This window comes from Gopherus flavomarginatus, chromosome 24 (assembly GCF_025201925.1).
Source record: "Gopherus flavomarginatus isolate rGopFla2 chromosome 24, rGopFla2.mat.asm, whole genome shotgun sequence".
Classification (NCBI taxonomy): domain Eukaryota; kingdom Metazoa; phylum Chordata; order Testudines; family Testudinidae; genus Gopherus; species Gopherus flavomarginatus.
The window spans coordinates 2,756,171-2,773,596 of NC_066640.1; the positions used below are offsets into that span (position 1 = coordinate 2,756,171).

Genomic DNA, 17,426 nt, shown 5'->3' on the forward strand with positions numbered 1-17,426 from the left:
AGAATGCAGGAGGCCTGGGGCAAAGCAATTTTGGGGACCCCTTCCATAAAAAAAAGTTGCAATACTATACTATATTAACATGTATTTGGAAATGCAAAAAATAACTAGTGAAATACATTCAAAAATTAATTTGTAATAATTTGAAAATACACCAAATACATTATTTAAAAACATTAAATCCTTTACTGGTATGTATACATTTGCTGTTACTGGGTGATGGTGATGGTTGGTGCCAATGGGCTGTCACTGCCTGGGGGCGGTGCTGCTGTTGCCCAGGGCTGAGTGGGGAGCTGGGCTCTGAGTTGGGGGGTGCCCGACTCACAGGGGCTGGGCTGAGGACTGTGGAGAGATGGGGTCGGGGGTTGTCTGGCTCAGAGGGGCTGGACTCGGAGCTGGGGGTCAGGGCTGTGGGGGGTGCCCAGCTCAGAGGGGCTGGGCTCGGAGCTGGTGCCTAGAACCAGCCCTGGCTGAGGAGAGAGTTCTCTGTTCCTGCCACAGCTGCAGAAGGTTCCTGCAGGGCTGTATAAATCCAGAGGGAGTCCCATGGAAAAGTGGGAGCCTGCTGCATAACTTAGGTGCAGCGTGCTGTAGGGGATTGGGACCTCACTTGTGGCCATTGAAAACACAGCAAGGAACATTCAGAGAAATAAAAACAGAGACCTGGGGCCTGGTCTTTGTGCCAGTGTCACTCGACTGACTTGGAATCAGGCCCCAGGAGCCCCCAGATTCCTCCACACACCTGCTGCTTTCCAGGCGAGAAATGCAGAGCCTGCGTCCAGGCTCTGTTCCACTTGCACATTCCACACTCCTGGCTCCCTGGACGTTTCCTGCCATTGTACGTGGTTTGGGAATGTGACTCACGGTGGAAGTGTTTGTGGGAGCTGGGCTGCATTGAATTCTCTGCTGCCTGGCCCGCGAGGGTTTGCAGTGATGCTGTATGGAGCTGGCCCTGGTTTCTGAGCTTTGTACAGACGGCCACAGAGTTTTTTCATTTTTATAGTCTAGCAAATAGACTATAAAAGAACAGTCCAGCCCTTGGAACTCCTTAGGGGGGTGGATTGGAAAATCAGGGGGAGCTCCATGAACTGTCCCTCCAAAGGCCAGAGAAGGGCAGCACAGCCCCAGAGCTAGTGACTGCTCAGGCAGCTGACGAACCTCGTAGTTCCCCATCTAAACATCCGAGAGGAGGAGAAAGAGTGGAGCAAAGCCCGTGCTTGTGTCTGGGGGAGCTGTGGGGCTCCGTTTCCACCCTGCCTTTAAAAATAACAGCACAACTTCCTCTCTAGTGGGGTCCATGGAAAGTGCCAGAGAATGGCTTGGAGGTGACTTAACGCTGTTGTGTGAGAAGCCCCCGAGCAGCAGGAAACTGGAGAACAGACCTGCCCAGCATTAGCGTAGACGTGCTGAGAGCTAAGGCCAGAAAACTTCCTAACCAGAGGTGTTTGCTCAGACGCAGCGGGGGCAGTGGAACGGTCCAGGGCTCATGCTGAGAGATGAATGTAGCCAGATTTTCAAATTCTCATCTCTTGTGTAGGCACCTGAAGAGCTGGGCACTGAGCCCTTTAAAGCCTGGCCTATAACTCCCCCGGTGCGAAGGAACGTCTGAGGTGGGCGAGCCCATTGAGTCCCGGGTCTGTGGCATCCCCTCCAGCCTGGTGTGATGGTGAGAGGTGCTGGTGAGCGTGCAGTGACCTGTGTGCTAAGGGCTGACACAGCGAGGCCTCTAAGCAGGGTCACTGATTCGCCTCTTGCTCCTGCTGGGCTAACTGGGGAGTAACCGAAGTCAGTTGTGTTGCCAATGGGAGTGAGGGGCTGAGCCACTTGAGTGACACAAAGAGAGAGTCACTGGGCTGGCACTCAGGAGACATGGGTTCTAATCCTGGCTCTGCCGTTGGCCTTGGGTGTGACTCTGGTGCCCATCCTGCTGGGTAAGCTAGACTGTTTGGTCATTGGGGCAGGGATTGGCAAGGGCTACTACTGTAATAGAGCTTGATGATAATAAGAGGAGGTGCCAGGCTCCTCAAAAAGGCAGCTGTGCGGTGGAGAGGGACCTTACCAGAGCTGTTGTCAGTGGATGGTGCTGGTTAATGTTTGACTGGGGCAGTTGATGCTGTGTGTCTCCAACACATGGATCACTGTGCTCTCCCCGGGCAGGAATTGCTCTTTGCAGACAGGCTTCATTGGATTCAGGGCTGGAGAGGGTGGGGTCTCTGCCCCAGGTGCCAGGCCCACCTGCTGAAATGGCTGGTAGAGGGGCTGGGATCCTGCCGCAGTGACATCTGGCCCCTTTTGGTTTCAGCTGTGTGCCCTCTTACTCTGGATTGTTCCTGAATGTGTCAGCCAGTCAAAGAAAGGAGCAAACTAAAGAACGGTGTGCCTGGATTAACACTGCTGCCTCTGCAGTGTGATGTGGCTATGGCAGATCGCCCCACTGTACCCCCCATAACTAGGGGCAGGTGGTGCTGCCTAGTGGGGAGAGCACTGGATTGAGACTCGCGAGACCTGAAATTCTGTTTGCAGCTTTGCGACCCACTGACCAGCTGAATGACCTTGGGCAAGTGACTTCACCACTTTGTGCCTAGTTTCTCCATCTGTTACAAACTGACTTGTTTGTAAATTGCTTTGAGATTCTCTGATGAAAAGAGCAAGGTTTTGTTATTAGATGCACCCAGCTTCCTAGCACATTTGCAGCCACTAAGACCATTCTCACTCTCTCCTTTTTAAATAGATCTAATCAACCGGTGAAAACCCCTAATGCAAACACGCTTAAACCAGCTAACCCCTCAGTTCAGTTGATTTAACTTCATTCAATAATTTACCTGTGCAAGGCAAAGCAATTTAAGAATGGGTTAAACCTGTTTAAGTGCATCTACATGAGGCGTCTGCGCTGGTTTAACTAGATTAGTTTTAAAAGATGAAGTTTAACCTTTGTAACTTTTCTACTCTAGACAAGCTCTCAGTGAGCTAACTAAGAACAGTAACCAGTGTGAGGCCTAACAGAGATGCTTCACGTCAGTGCTTTTCAGCCCGTGTCCATGGACCTCTCGGGGGCCAGAGACTAAGTCTAAGATTTCCAAAGGGGTTGTGCCTCCATTCGAAAAAATTTAGGGGTCCGCAAATGAAAAAAGGTTGGAAACCACTGGGCTAGTTCAAAAAGGTATTATCTGGGGACAGTTCTCTGGCCCAGGTTATACAGGAGGACAGACTAGATGATCACAATGGTCCCTCCTCACTTTATCATCTATGAAAATGGCTGAGATGCTGAACTGCTCTTTAAGAACCTGTCTTCAACAAGAGAAATATTGAAAAGTTTGGCCAACGAGGTAAATAATGAAGACCTGGTAAAAGAGAGACTGGTGAAGAGAAAGCGGAGACCCTCCAGAGAATGATAACTTATTCAGATCCATCTTGATTGTTTGGTTCACATCCCAGAACAACGAGGGACTGCGCTAAGAAACATGGTACTGTACCACTGATGACTGAAAAGTCATGGAAAACCATGGAGCTACCAGGAGACTGTAGAAAGCAAATGCAGTTCTGATTTTCAAAAAAAAGTCAGACGAGTGATCATGGTTGTGAGGATGTGGGAATTTTCTGTAACATTTTCATGAATCCTATGTATGCCTCAGTTTCCCCTATGTGCTGTACTGTTACCCAGTGGGCGGGATAGAACTGCTTGTTCTCAGGGCAGGTGAAGAGACATGGGTATGAATGTGGCCCAGCTGTCTGAGCCTGGATGGGCCATTGGAAAAAGACTGGCTGAGGCCGACCACATATCGGTGGAAAATCCATGAAGACAATGGCAAAACCAGTCACCAGGACACTGACACCTAGCAGTCACCAGGGAGAGGGCTCTCCCCACCTCTCATCAGGGACGCTTGAGAACAAAGGAGTGCGAGGGGTGAGGTGGGGGCATAAGAGCTGGCTGCTGGAAGGAGTCGAGGCTCCCACCATAGGCAGACAGACAGAGCTTGCAGGGGTTCACTGCAGCTTGGCTGGGCTCTGGGCTGACCAGGATGGTCTCTGTTCGGACCTTCAGTTCTTTGCTAAGCCAAGGACTTGCCATGCTGCCTTCCAGTTAACGGAAAATCCCGACTGTTTTGACGGTGCTGTGAGTGTCACTGCAAATACTTGGTGAGGTGCAGCAATGCCTGCAGAGTGCACACGTCTCAGCCGGATTCGCTGAGCAGAGCTCAGGGTATGAAGCAGGAGGGCTGCAGGCCCAGAGGGCCAGTCTAAGGAGGGGGTGGTGTGGCTCACTCTGGAGGAAAAGCGGCACCAAGGGGTCTGCCACACTGAAGGGTTCCTCCTGGAGACTGTTTCAATGCTGGGGGCGTAGCCCCAATCCTGTGGGTCTCTGACATGGGCCACGATCTTCCAGTCAATGTAATTTCTCCCCAGGGCTGATCAACACGTAACAGTGGTATCAGTTTAAACCAGCTGGAATAAATACGTCAAGGCTGCCCTCACCACGTCTGTGGCACCTTGAGGCCTTAGCAATTCTGCCAGTCTAGTGCCCCATTTCTGCTAGCAGCTCCCTGGGTAGCTAGGAGAGGAGACTAGGAATCCTCCTCCCCCTCGCACCTCTGCACAGCGGCTGGCCAGAATCTCCTTTGGGAATGTCACCACGCAACAGGGGCAGGAAGGGACCGGATCACAGCAGTAAAGTGATGCAGCGGGAGCTAGGGTGCCTTGCTCATCAGGAGCCTAGCTCCGAGGAGAACAGACTCTGCTAGGATTAATGTGCAGGCCAACCTCTGACAAGCCAGGACTCCTTGCCCGTGACTGCGATGTGCTGTGAGATGGGACTGGACTCTAGGAGAAACCCACTCTCCATGGCTGGCTGAGCCCTGGATTGTCTCCCAGACGGTTTGTTTGAAGGCTGAACTCCTCAGGAAGTCTGGGATGGAGTGTGGAAGGTTTTTCCTGGCATGCTCCCCACACAGGATAGAGCCAGGTTTCCCGGCGGATGGGAGCTGCTCCTCTGTTTCCCTTCTCTCAGGAAGCAGGGTGATGAATTGTGATGCAGGAGATGGCTACATAGCTGTCGGTCTGTCACTGTCCCTTTTCCTCTGGTTTGATTTATTCTCAGTGTGTGAACCCCTCTCCTCCTCCCCCCCCCGCCCCCGGGAGGGTCAGCCTGTCCTGGGGTCTGCTGGAGGAAGGAGTGTTAAGATCTAGGTATAAGGAGGTTAGTGGTTTCCCTGAATGCTCTGATGCTTTTAGCCTAGAGAAAGAGGGAAACTTTCAAAAAACACCAAAGGAAGCTGTGCTCCTAAATCTCTTTGGCTTTCAATGGCATTTGTGCTCCTAAATCCCTAAGGTGCTTTTGAAAATCACCCCAAAGAGGTTTAAAGCAGGTCTTTCTCTAAAGGCCCATATGTGGCCAGATTTCTAACAGAAGCACTCACTTACCATGCTGAGGAGTGCAGTAAAAATGCCTGGACAGACAGACAGACATGCCCTTTGGAGGGCAGGGAGCATGGGAACACCAGATGAAGACAACAGTAAAAAATACAGGGTCATGTTGTGATTGGAGCCTTAGGGGATGGAGAAGCCCCTTAGGGAGATGATTACTGCTGCATATTTCTCTGCTTGGCACCAGCACAAGTTAGAGTAGCCTGGGGGCTGCTCTAATGTTTGCTAGCCAGCTCTGTGTCCGCCTGGCCTCTGAGCATCAAGCTGGGCCCTGCCAGCCTTCATGTCATCACCCGTAACAGAGATTCTGCAGCCAAGTTAGGCCCCAGTGACTCCTGTGCAATCCCTTCGGTGCGGATGGGTTTGCACAGGTCACCAAGTGGAAAGTAATAAATAAGCCCGTCGCTGGCTGATTTGTTATTAGCTTGGATTTGTAAGTAACCCCGTGGCAGAGTGGTCACCCGAGGCAGGAATAGAGCCCTGCTCACTCCCCCGGGCTGGCTTGGCAGAGCTACTAGGGGTAAGAAGCAGCACACACTTGTTTCGGTCAGTCAGGTCAGTGGATGTGGCCTGGCGGTGCGGTGAGGCAGCCTGCTGGGGTTATTTTAAGGAATCTCTGTCGGTCTGATTCCTCACGGTGCCTCCCAGAGCCTGGCAGGGCTCTGGCAGATAACGGCACCAGGCTTTTCTGTCTAAGCGAACAGAGAGACTGAGCTAGTCCTGCCTCCTGTGAGCGTGTGATGAGCCAGCGGCCGCCCTCACGCTGCCCCAGCAGCAGGAGCCTTTGCGTGAGGGGCTCTGTCAAGGCAGTTCTCCTGGCTTTGGTATGGTCTCTTGCTGCTGGAGAATGTCCGTCTCCCTCCCCTCCTTTCCCATGCAGTAGGTGCAAATAGAGTGGGGTTCATCCCAAGCCTGGGGCCACCCCAAGTCCTGTGTTCCTTGTATGTCTCACTTGACCCCTCGGAAAGGAACAGAAGCTGTGCATAGGCCCGGTGCAGAGGAGGAGAATTTACTCTGCCCATGTTTGAAATGCACAGTGCCCCTCCGCTCCCAGGGTGGGGCCAGAGCAGCACCTCGGCATGGGGTTGCCAGGAGAACCCCCAGCCCCAGATTTATATAACCACCTTTCCACTGCATCAGAGTTTGGCACTGGGTAGTAATGTCCTCTCAGCCTTCAAACCTGCCAGTGTGCAGCACAAGCTGTGGAAATCCATGGCTTCTTCCCCCTGAGAGGAAGGATGGTCCAGAGGCTAGAGCACTCCCCTCCACCTCTGGAGAGTCTTTGCTCTGCCACAGACTTCGTGTGTGACCTCAGGCAAGTCACTGGCTCCCAGTGTCTCCGTTCCTCATGAGTAGTGGGGAGGGTAAATACAGTAGCGACTGGCAGGTGCTCAGATATTGTGGTGAGAGGGTCAGATATATACCTTAGATGGATAAACAGATAACAGATGTGCAGAATGTGGGAATCTGGGCTTTGTTGCATGTTCCACTACAAGTGCCAGATTATGACTGTTACTTGCTATAGAAGCTGGTGTTTTCTCACGGTGCCAGTGCAGTAATCCATGTTTTTCTGAAAGAGGAAAATGGGAAACCAGAAGTTTTGTCTTGAGCAGCTGTAAGCTCTCCCCGTGTGGCCCATCCTTAGTGCTTTGAACACAGGACTTTCAGATCCCCAGACCTCTACACGTGAGGCGAAGGGGCAACTCCTATTCTTTGTGGATTTACCACTAGAGGGGCGTGACACACCCTTTGCCAGTGGGTTACAGTTATTTGCCAGAGAGCAGTAGAATTCAAGTGATCGGGAACCTGGGCTCCTCTTCCTGGCTCTGGGAGGGTAGCGTGATCTAGTGGCTAAAGACAGGATAGCCACACACATAGATCGGGTACAATCAGCCTGGAAGGCAGTGTGGCTGAATAGCAGAAACCTGGGTTCTATTCTGCACCCTGCTGGTAATGATTTTGTGTAACCTCTCATTTAGCATGTTTATCAAACGAGGGAATGGTACTGCCTAGGGCAGGACACGGGGCTTTGCTCGATTGCAAGAGCTGGAAAGTGCATAGAGACATTAACAGCAGTCAGTGGATGGGATACTCCAGTGCAGGGTCTCCTTGCTCCCAGTTCGGTGCACTTCCCCCTAAACTGCAGAGCATTCGAATGGTAGGTTGGTCTGTCTGTCCTCTGCAGAACAGGAAACCTGATTGAGCTGCATTGTGGAATGCCCTGCAAAATCTGGGAGCTCCGGCCTTGGTGCGACCAGAATGTGCTGTCAATGACACCTAGTGTAAATCTAAAGTGACCCATTTGAATTCAGTGGGGATGTTACAGGGAGGAAAATCTAATCCAGTGTGTCAGGGAGCCTGAGTCTCTCAGGGGGACAAAAAGTGTGAGACCATTGCTGGGCTTTGCTGGCTGCGGAAGGCGCTGGGATTCTGCAGGGCTGCTGTGTAATACAGCCTGGCCTGGAGGGCAGGACCGGCTAGAATGAGTCTGCAGAGCTGTGGGCAACGGGAAGGAAAGCAATGTTCTTCTCATGGGCACGGTGTTTCCTTGCAGCAGCTGGGGGAAAATCCAGGGTGACTGCTGGATTTCCGTGCTGGCTGCTCCCCTCAGCCTCCATCTGTCTGGAATCGGCTTGTGTACAAAGCTGGCTCTGAAGTACAAGGCTGTGGCCTTTTCAGCTTTAACTTGTGAACTCGCTGCCTGGCAGCTGGGAGGGGAAAAGTGCCTGGCCCAGAGCTCCACACAGCACAGTCTGTCTGCACCACACTGCTCCTGATAGTAGTGGGCAGACATACGAGAGCTTTGGGATGGGCTTGGAGGCTGAAGCTGTGACGATTCAGCTCAATGTAATTCTGCCCTCATCCCATGAGAGAGCATCAGAGCGTCCTGGAGCCTCGGCCTGGCCTCCCGAAACTGGCAGGGGGTGGACACCAAGGAGACGTGGTGCCGGCAGAGTGTCTGATCTGACTCCCACTGAAGTCAGTGGAGAGACACGGTGGGATCTGGATCGGGCCCTGAAATAGGGCTAATCGATTGGGGGAAGGGCAGAACAAACCCAGACACAGATTCAGGGGGATGGAGAGGTTCGGGGCTGCCCCACTGCTGTGGCACCAGGCTGTACCCATCAGGGCTTGGCCTGGCAAAGGTGGTTCCAGCCCTGTTGGCTGGGGGAGTCTGACTTCCTGGATACCGATCAGTGCCCAGGGCACCTGCCAGGGCAGAGGAGGGGCCCAGGGCACTGATTCAGCTGCAGCTGGCTAGCAGGTTGTGACCTTTCCTCCTGCAGGCATGCCCTGGCCCCTGGAGGCTGGATCCCTGCTGTGCGCTGTCCAGGGGCTGTAGCTGGAGCCAGTCTGTAGCTGGAGCCAGTGCCAGACCCGTGTGCACCTCTCGCGGTGACTCGGGGCTCGTTGCCAAGCATTGCCAGCTGTAGTTCAGAAGGACAGTGTCCCCAGCCCTGCCTCTGACCTGCTCCTTCCTTCCCATCCCCATGTGTGGCTCCTAGTCTCTGCTGGCCCAGACTGGGAGGGAAGGGGATGATGTGCAGACCTGGCTGTAACCCCACTGTCCAGGCAGGACTAGGAGTCTCTTTATGTACAGATCCCAAGGGACTTGAGCGCTGGTGACTTTTGCCATTTCCATGAATGTCTGGCTGTGAGACGTTGCTCACTGAGCAGCTGGGAAGGTCAGGGAGGGCCCCGGGCAGAGGTTTTAAGGCCCTTTCATATGTAAAACTGGCAAGTTTGCCGTGTGCCAGATGTGCTCGAGGACTTGGGTGGAGTCCAGCAAACACAGCAGATAGCTGTTACTATACTGTGCTCGCAGGCGCGGGTGGAGCACCTGCAGAGCTCCTGGGAAGAACCTCTGGGCTGGAGGACTTTAGGAAAAGCTCAGGTGAAGCCTGGAAGGAATATTGATACAGCTGTAGCAAGCAGGGGCACAGGCAGGGCCGGCTCCAGGCACCAGCCCAGCAAGCAGGTGCTTGGGGTGGCCAACGGAGAGGGGCTCTTGACAGCAGTTCAGCGGCGAGTCCCTCATTCCCTGTCGGAGGGAAGGACCAGCTGCCGAATTGCCGCCGGACACTGAAACGGTGACGGTAGAGCTGAGAGCGATCAGGGTTTTTTTTGTTTTTGCTGCTTGGGGTGGCAAAAACCCTGGAGCCGGCCCTGGGCACGGGACTGGTGAATGGAGCCGGCGCTGGGCACGGGACTGGTGAATGGATGCCCCCGAGCAGTGGTAAGGTTACAAACCTCCTGTCTTGGACCAGTAGGTATCATTCCTTCTCTAGGCGGATGGGGCCTAGAAACAAGGAAACGCACAAGCTCTAAATGTGTGTTCTCCATGAATGTAACTGATTCCTCGAGGAACTGGCAGGCTGCATTAGGCTGCTGTCTAATGTCTGTGAGTAGCCGTGTAATTATAGGGCTTAGAGCCCGGGAACTCGATTGCCAGCATGTCTGAAAAAATATTCTCCGCTGTCAGAGGGAGCTGGTTTGAAGCTCTTCTGCTGGCAATTCTCAAAGCAGGTGCGACTCTGTGAGCCGGCTGTTGTTCCTCTTCTCTTAGCAGCCCACACAGCAGCTGTGTTGTGTCCACCCACTGGGAGTGCTGAGCTCTGGGCTCTCAGGGGCTGCTTTCTGAGTCAGCTCCCTTGTGACTAATCCTTCTAGGCAGAGGTATGATATTTCTGATCAGCAGCGAAAGCATCACTGCCCTGGCATGGCCCCTGGGTGCAGGCAGCCAGACTCAGCACCAACCGCAGGCACCTTTGAACGGCTAAGAAGCTGGAGATCTGGGCACTGCTGCACCCTCCGCTTTGGGAATTCACGACCCCCGCTGCGTTCACACACTGCGATGGTTAGTGGCACTAGAGGGCAGGCTAGTTGCAGAGACCCAGCACTTTCATTCACGGCTCGGTCATCGGCCCAGTCTGAGGCTGCTCAGATGTCTAGAAACTCATCCCTGCCCCGATGCTTGCAGACAGCTCCAGACAATGACCCCTGGCTGAGGCTGCTGGTTGGCTGCTTGCTCCCACGCATCGGTCACACAGCTAATCTGCACTGCCACTGCCTGCTATGGCTGTTACCCTCACCAAGCCTGCTCGTCTTGACCTCTCAGGTCTGGTGGCTCTTAGCTTTAAGCTCCCTGGGTCAGGAATTGTCACATTTATGCAGAACTTAGCACAATGGGTCAGCGATTTCCTCAAAGGTACTTAACTGGCTCCATCACAGTAGGATTTGAGCACCACACAATCGTGAATGGATTTACCCCGTGGGCTAGGACAGAGCTCTCAGCTCTGGTATAACCTGGGCAATGGCACCTCTATTTCCGTCCTCATGGTCCGGCAAGGGAACCCACTCTAGGCACCTGGCTCCTCAGCTGACCTCTGTCTCCTGCCTCACCAAGCTTTCTCCCCACTGCACAGTTCCCTGCCTACACTGTGTTACTCCACAGTAAGACCGATGGCCTGAACAGGTCTTTGAAGACTTATGATGACTGGCATAATGACCCACAGGCACAAGTTACCTCACAGTGCTTTCTAAATACGTACATTTATTCTTAAGGTTGAAGCATTACAGAGAAAATACCACACTGAAAACAATACGAACCTCCCCCCGTGCCAGTAAACTTATTCCCAACCCCACCCAGGGATTTTTCTGTGGTCACAAGTTCATAACAGCTGCTAGCTCAGAACAAGCCCACCCATGACTCTGCAGATGCCCCTTTACCCAATGTGTGTGTGGTCTGCAGAGCCCGTGAGTAAGTAACCAGACAGAGTGGGTTTCTCTGCAAGGCCTGACTTTGAAAGAATGGGTCCAGAGGTGGGTAATCGGCATTCCCCGTCTCGCAAGTATTTCCTGGGAAACTCACCCAAGCAACAGTTCAGTCTCCTCTGGCCCATTCTCTTAAGAACCCTTTGACGCTCACAGCACTTCCCAAGGGTTATGTAGTCTTGGCTCCTACAGACAGTCCCACCGTAACACTGCAACATTTGCACTGTTAATACAATGACCTTGGAAGACACTGAAACGTACTTGGGTGAGGTTTCTCCAGCAGAGTGCAGGAAACCCCACGTCTGTCACAGTCCTTGTTTTACAGAGAGGTGACTGAGTGGCAGAGAGGCCAAGGCCCAGACCCTCAAGGCTGTGGAAGTCTCCTAACTCCCATTGAATCAGTGGCTGTTAGGAGCCAAAATACTTTTGAGGAGCTGGGGCTAAGCAACTTGCCCAGAGCAGCGAATTGTACCTGGGTCTCCTGTGCCCCAGGCTAGTGCCCTTACTACAGGGCCAGCCTTCCTCTTCTGGCTGAGTCCTCTACATGCTGCCGCTGCAGAAGTTCTATAGTTAGCACTTGTTCTGCAGGTTTGTCACAATGAGAAAAGAGTCATGGATACTGGACTATTTCTGTGGGTCCGTGACTTTAATAGAGCAGTGTCCCCAAACGGTGGGTTGCTGGCCCAGAAGGAAGAGGAGGCCCCGGTGGTGGAGGCTGAAGAGCACGCCTGCCCTGCACTCATCCTGCAGTGGTGGCTGGGCCCTGCTCTGGTGTACGGGGTTGCAGCACCACTCGGGTTTGGCCTGGCTGCCCCTCCATCATGACCATGTATAAAACAAGAGAAATTGAAAGATCAGCAAACTGATCAAAGGGAATGCTTTCCCCACCCAATGACCAGCGGAACTCACTGCCACAAGATATCACTGTGGCCAAGAGCTTAGAGCAGGATTCAAACTAAGAATTGACATTTCTATGGATAATGGGCACGTCCATCCTCACACTAGGCAGTTGGGCTATAAACCTTCCAGGTTCAGGGTATAAGCCAACCACTAAGTGACAGGGAGTAGGAACAAATGTTACCTGTGAGCAGGATCACTAGGGGCTTCTTTCACCTTCCTCTGAAACATCTGATGCTGGTTGCTACTGGACACAGGATTCTGTCCCAGCTGGACTCTGCTGTGACCCCATCTGGGCCAGGGCTGTGTGACACACAAGGTCTGGTATGGCACGTCCTGTTCTCACAGGCGGATGCTAATCCTGCTCTCAGCAGCTTCCCTGCTCTGATTTGCTTCCTTTCTGAGCAGGAGCAGAGTGTGGGGCCCCCTGCTGCCAGACACAAGTATTGCAGCTATCAGACAAAAGCGGCCTTCCCCCTCCCCAACACTGGGTTTTTCTTGTAAATGTGCTGCAGTGTTTAAAGAATAAACATCTCTGATAATGCTGGAGATCTCTTAGCCCATCCATAACCTCTGTCAGTCCTCCTTGGAGAGAGAGATTCCCACCCCCTGCCTTGCTCTTGAGGCTGGCAGAGTCCTTCCCTAATAGTCATCCTCATTTTTCCGTTTCTTATTTTTATCCCCTTTTACCCTAGCAGCTCCCAGCCTGCCTTTTGGACTCTTGTATGCCCCATGTCTCTGCAGGCGCTGAGCACGTCACAATCATTCATCCTCCCCACACCTGGCCAGGCAGGGATGGATCATAGTTCCCATTTCACAGATAGGGGAGCCGAGGGAGGCACAAAGAGATGAAGTGACTTGCCTGAGGTCACACACAGAGTCTGTGGCTGAGCTAAGAATTAAACCTGGGTCTCCTGTGTCCCAGCTGTAATCACGGGCTTCTCCTCTGGCATGCCGGAGCCCCATGATCTCTGCAGGAGACAGAGTGTGCCAGAGCCCAGAGATCTCAGATTTCTGTATGCGTCCACCAAGTGAAACCAGTATGTGCATCAGTCCAAAGATTACCTGTACCTGCCAAGAGTAGGGCGCGGGGAGGAAGGGAAGTGAGGGCAGTGGCTTCAGCAGATGTTACTGAGCATGCTCACAAGCAGCAAATCTGGGGGTGCACATGACCCTGCATGACTCCCCCCACCATCACCTCTCATGTCACTGACATGTCTGGCATGACCAGTTTGGAACAATTCTGCTGTCACTGTGGATAACAGCACATCCACATGCTCTCGGTATAGGAAAATCCAGGGGAATCAGAGTAGCTCTGGCGCATTCAGGAGACTCTGAAACAGAGGGACATGCTGCTATGTCACTATGTTACATCTCATTCCTAGCAAGGGGTTGAAACCAAACCCCAGATCTCAGCATCCTTGGATTCAGGGAGTCCAAATCTAGCTACGGATTTTACCCCAAACTCTTTATCCAGCCACACTGCCCTTTGCGGGAGTCAAAATCCATAGATGGAGCCAAGTCTGATGACTTGTGCTCATCTCTGCTCATCTCTGGGTGCGGCAGGAGAAGGAAGACCCCAGTGGGAAGCTGGGGCTGTGTTATGTTTGAGATATTGCTGCATTCATTTTGTCTGGGGTTTGTTCTAATCTGCGGCCTGTGGGATGTAGTCAATCTCTTGTGATTGGCTGAGCAGCTTTCAGTGATGTATCACATCTGATAAGAGGGTTGTTTTTGGAGCTGGAGTTTATCATGAGTGTTGGGGCTGGGGTGCTGGCTGCTCCGATCTGGCACTGGTTCTGGGAATTACAAACGCCTCTCCCTTTCACTCCCCAACCTGCGGGGTTGTTTGTTCCAGCAATTTCCCACAAAAGCAAACATCATTGTTCCTGCAGCGCTGGGGCAGTCGGCCAGCAGATGCAGACAGATGTTCCAGCGGGTCAGCTCTGAACAATTGTATGTTCCCTGCTCCCCAGCTAATTAACTCACTTCTTGGAATTCTTTCAAAACCAGATTTTTTTCCCCACATTTCATGGAATTCTCCGACTCGCTCCTGGAGCTCTGCTCAGTTTCACTGCTCTGATCTCTCTCCCTCGCCCTCTCCTGGACTTCCCTTTCCCTCCTCACGCCGTGTCCCCTTGCTGCAGCGAAGGGGGCAAGGCCTTGGCTACAATAACAAGGAGTCCAGTGGCACCTTAAAGACTAACAGATTTATTTGCCACCGGACTCCTTGTTGTTTCTGTGGATACAGACTAACATGGCTGCCCCCCCTCCCCCCTGATACTTGGCTGCAATGTGACTGATTCCCATTTGCTCTCAACTCCAGCCCACCGCGTGCATCTGAAGGTTGGGTTAGAAAAACTGTCTTTGGGTGACTGCAGCTCCAGACGCTGGAGCCAGCCCTGCCCAGGAGAGCCCAGTCCCTTATGACCAGAAATGTCCGTCCTTGCAGATCTGCACGGCCTGAACATGCTGCTTAAGGAGCCAGTCCTGCTGCAGGTCACCTCGGACACTGCAAGTCACTGAATGTTGCTCCTGGAAAGCCATTGAACCTGTGGAAACGCTCCTGCTCAGCAGGGTGTGGTCACCAGGAAATGATTACAGGCCTGAGGTGGCAGATGGCGCGGGAGTGGGCTGTGTGCCTCTTGCTCCCTTAGCTTAGCTCACACCAGCCTGACCGCACCCCCTGCAACTGCCTGACGACACTCCCAGAGGTTCCTCCTAGCTGCCCCTGCTGAGGCGCTAGGAGTGTGGCTCTCAACATGCCCTGATGCCATGCATAGTGCTGGCCCGCTGCTCCTCCTCCCCGGGATAGGCCAGCTCCACCCAGCCCTGGCAGCCAGGAGCCACTGGGCTTCCAAAGGTGAAGTGCAGAATGGTTGGACATTGCTTGAGTCACATTTATCAGTGCAGGCTGTTGGAGCAGGTGCTCTAGGAGCTAGTCAGGTGATCTGGTCACATGGGCACTAGAACACAGGAATCCCAGCTGGGCCAACAGAGAGGAGGCAAGTGGGACTAGATTCAGACCCTGCTGAGTCCATTGGATGCCATGATCTCCCCTGGGGCAGCAGCCTCGTCATTGGTCATTTGCATTCTAGCTGCCCTCAGGCTGGGTATAAAACAACCTGTCTGCCTCCCAAATCCAACTGTCTTGGACCCAGATAATCATTTCCTTAGCAGCGAGGGTGCATGTTCCATAAAGCCCTGGGCTACACCCTTCGAATCTGCACCCGGCTCCGAGTTTAGCTTCTCTGGCCTGAACGAGTTATCCTGATTGTCCTGTGGCTAGCTGGGGAGGGTGACTGAGGTGTCTCTGGGCATCTTCTAATGAGTCTTCACTGTGATAGCAACATGCCGAGTACACGGATTAAAGGAAACACTAAAATTGTTCAGCTCTGCACCCCTCTGCAGGGCTGGCTTTAGGCCGATTCCGCCGAATTGGGCCCTGTGCCTAAGACGGCCCCGCGCCCTAAAGAAGAGTGCCTGACCTTTTAATTTTTACTCACTCGGGGGCGGTCTCGGTCTTCGGCAGCACTTCGGCAGTGGGTCCTTCAGTGCTGCGGAAGACCCGGAGCGAGTGAAGGACCCGCCACTGAAGACCCGGACTGCCACTGGGTATTCAAATCGGGCCCCGCACTTCCTAAAGCCGGCCCTGCCACTCCGTGACCCATTTGCTTTTCTCTTCCTCTTCTTTGTCTCCTCTCATCCTCTCCCTCTGCTTCTCCTCCCTCCTCATGTTCACGATCTGGCCATGCAAAGGGTGAAAAGGATTCCAGGCCCTCTTGTGGCCTAAGCTCCTCAAATGTCTGATTTGCTGCTTCTTGCGTCCCTGGCTACTGTCCCTTCCCCCTTCCCGTGCACTCTCCTTGACAATGACTCAGATTGGGCTTCATCTCTGGCACCTCCTGTGTTATCGGTGAAGCAGGGGCAGCATTCTCTCTCTCTCTCTCTGCACCTAGTATGGAATTTCTCCATGTACAAGGAGCTAATTTTAGCCGGCATGACTCAGAGCAGCAGCTCCGCTGAGAGCTCACGAACAGCCCCTTGCAACAGAGATAATCAGCGACTGCTGAGTGTGGCGAGACGTGGACAAGGTGAACGGAAAGCCCTCCACACCAATCTCTACCATGACACTTGGAGCAGGGCAGTCTCTGCCTTCTGCTTTGGGCCCAAAGTGTTCCACTGGCCACCCTTCCATTTATGGTTCCTGCTCTGAGCATGTCAGACATCCAGGAAACCTCCAGCTCTGTTCATGTAACCATAGTTAGGCACCAACTGTCCAACCCACGACTGGTGGGAGATGCCCTAGATCCAGCAAACCTTGGGAACGAAGCAGGGAGACTAACAGGCCAGAAGTGAAAAGTGGGAGATCTTCATTTGCCTGGCAGGATTTCTGGACTGATACTAGATCATTGGTGCTGGAACCAAGCTACAGAATAGGAAGTAGGGATGTAAATATTGGTTTAAAAAGTTAACTGGTTAAACAATTAAAATTATATCATTTAACTGGTTAACTGTTAACTGATGTCGCTCTGGTGGTAGACTGGCATGGCGAGGCAGGAGCTGGGATCCCACCAGGGCTGGGGTCTCGCTGGCCCGGCATGGCTGGGGGTGCTCCAGCTCACCCGGCAGGGCTGGGGCTGCTGGGGCTGGGGTCCTGCAGGCATTGCCAGGGATGGGGTCTCACCAGCCAGCCAGGCACAGCCAGCCACAGGGGTTAACAGTAAGCCTATGCTTATCAGGTAACCAGTTAACCCTTTACATTCCTAATAGGAAGTCTGCTTTATGCTGCACTGGGGGTGCAAAGCAACCTCAACCCAGCTGGAGACAGCCCAGGATCTGCACCAGACTCTTCACGCTTCACTTTGCATTTCGGAGACTTTGCAGCATTACAATAAGTGTGTTGCCGAAGCCAGACCAACACTGTGTCCTCCCAAAGCAGAGAGAATGGAATAGACCCTGGACTGTTCCCTGGGAAGTAAAAGCTGTCTCTTTTGGTGTCCCTCGCTTTGATCACAACGACGCCCATAAAGTAGCCAGGGTGGTATAAAAAACTACAGCCAATTCTGTAACCAGGAACCCAATAGCAACCAGTCCCCCCTGCAGTACAGACGAGCCCAGTTGAAACAGAGGGATGCAGCCTATGACTCAAGGCCTTAAAATAGGGCAAAGTCCCACTGCACAAAGCTCGTGCCTAGGCCAGGCTCACCCCAAACCTCCGAATCACCTTCTCCAAACTGCCCCTGAGTGCCAATGAGATCCCTTGAGCCCCGCTGCAATCCTGGAGGGGAGGGCTGCTGGGCCGGCAGGGGAGAACGGGGGTATGAGCACACCCT

The 17,426-nt window shown here is 53.1% G+C and overlaps 2 protein-coding genes across 7 annotated transcripts in view; both read left to right on the forward strand.

Annotated features, from left to right (window-relative positions):
* Positions 1–17,426, forward strand: part of LOC127040025 (potassium voltage-gated channel subfamily V member 2-like) — a 346,324-nt gene that overhangs the window by 268,730 nt on the left and 60,168 nt on the right. The window lies entirely within an intron of this gene.
* KANK3 (KN motif and ankyrin repeat domains 3) overlaps positions 1–17,426 on the forward strand; it is a 47,108-nt gene that overhangs the window by 7,412 nt on the left and 22,270 nt on the right. For 2 of the 5 annotated variants that reach the window (XM_050933699.1, XM_050933703.1), the window contains exon 2: positions 1,535–1,676. The exons of 1 other annotated variant lie outside the window; for it this stretch is intronic. The gene's annotated coding sequence lies outside the window, so the exon portion shown is untranslated. Of the gene's footprint in view, positions 1–1,534; positions 1,677–14,928; positions 14,954–17,426 lie in introns of those variants that run through there. 2 more of the 5 variants (XM_050933701.1, XM_050933702.1) reach the window with 2 other exon arrangements.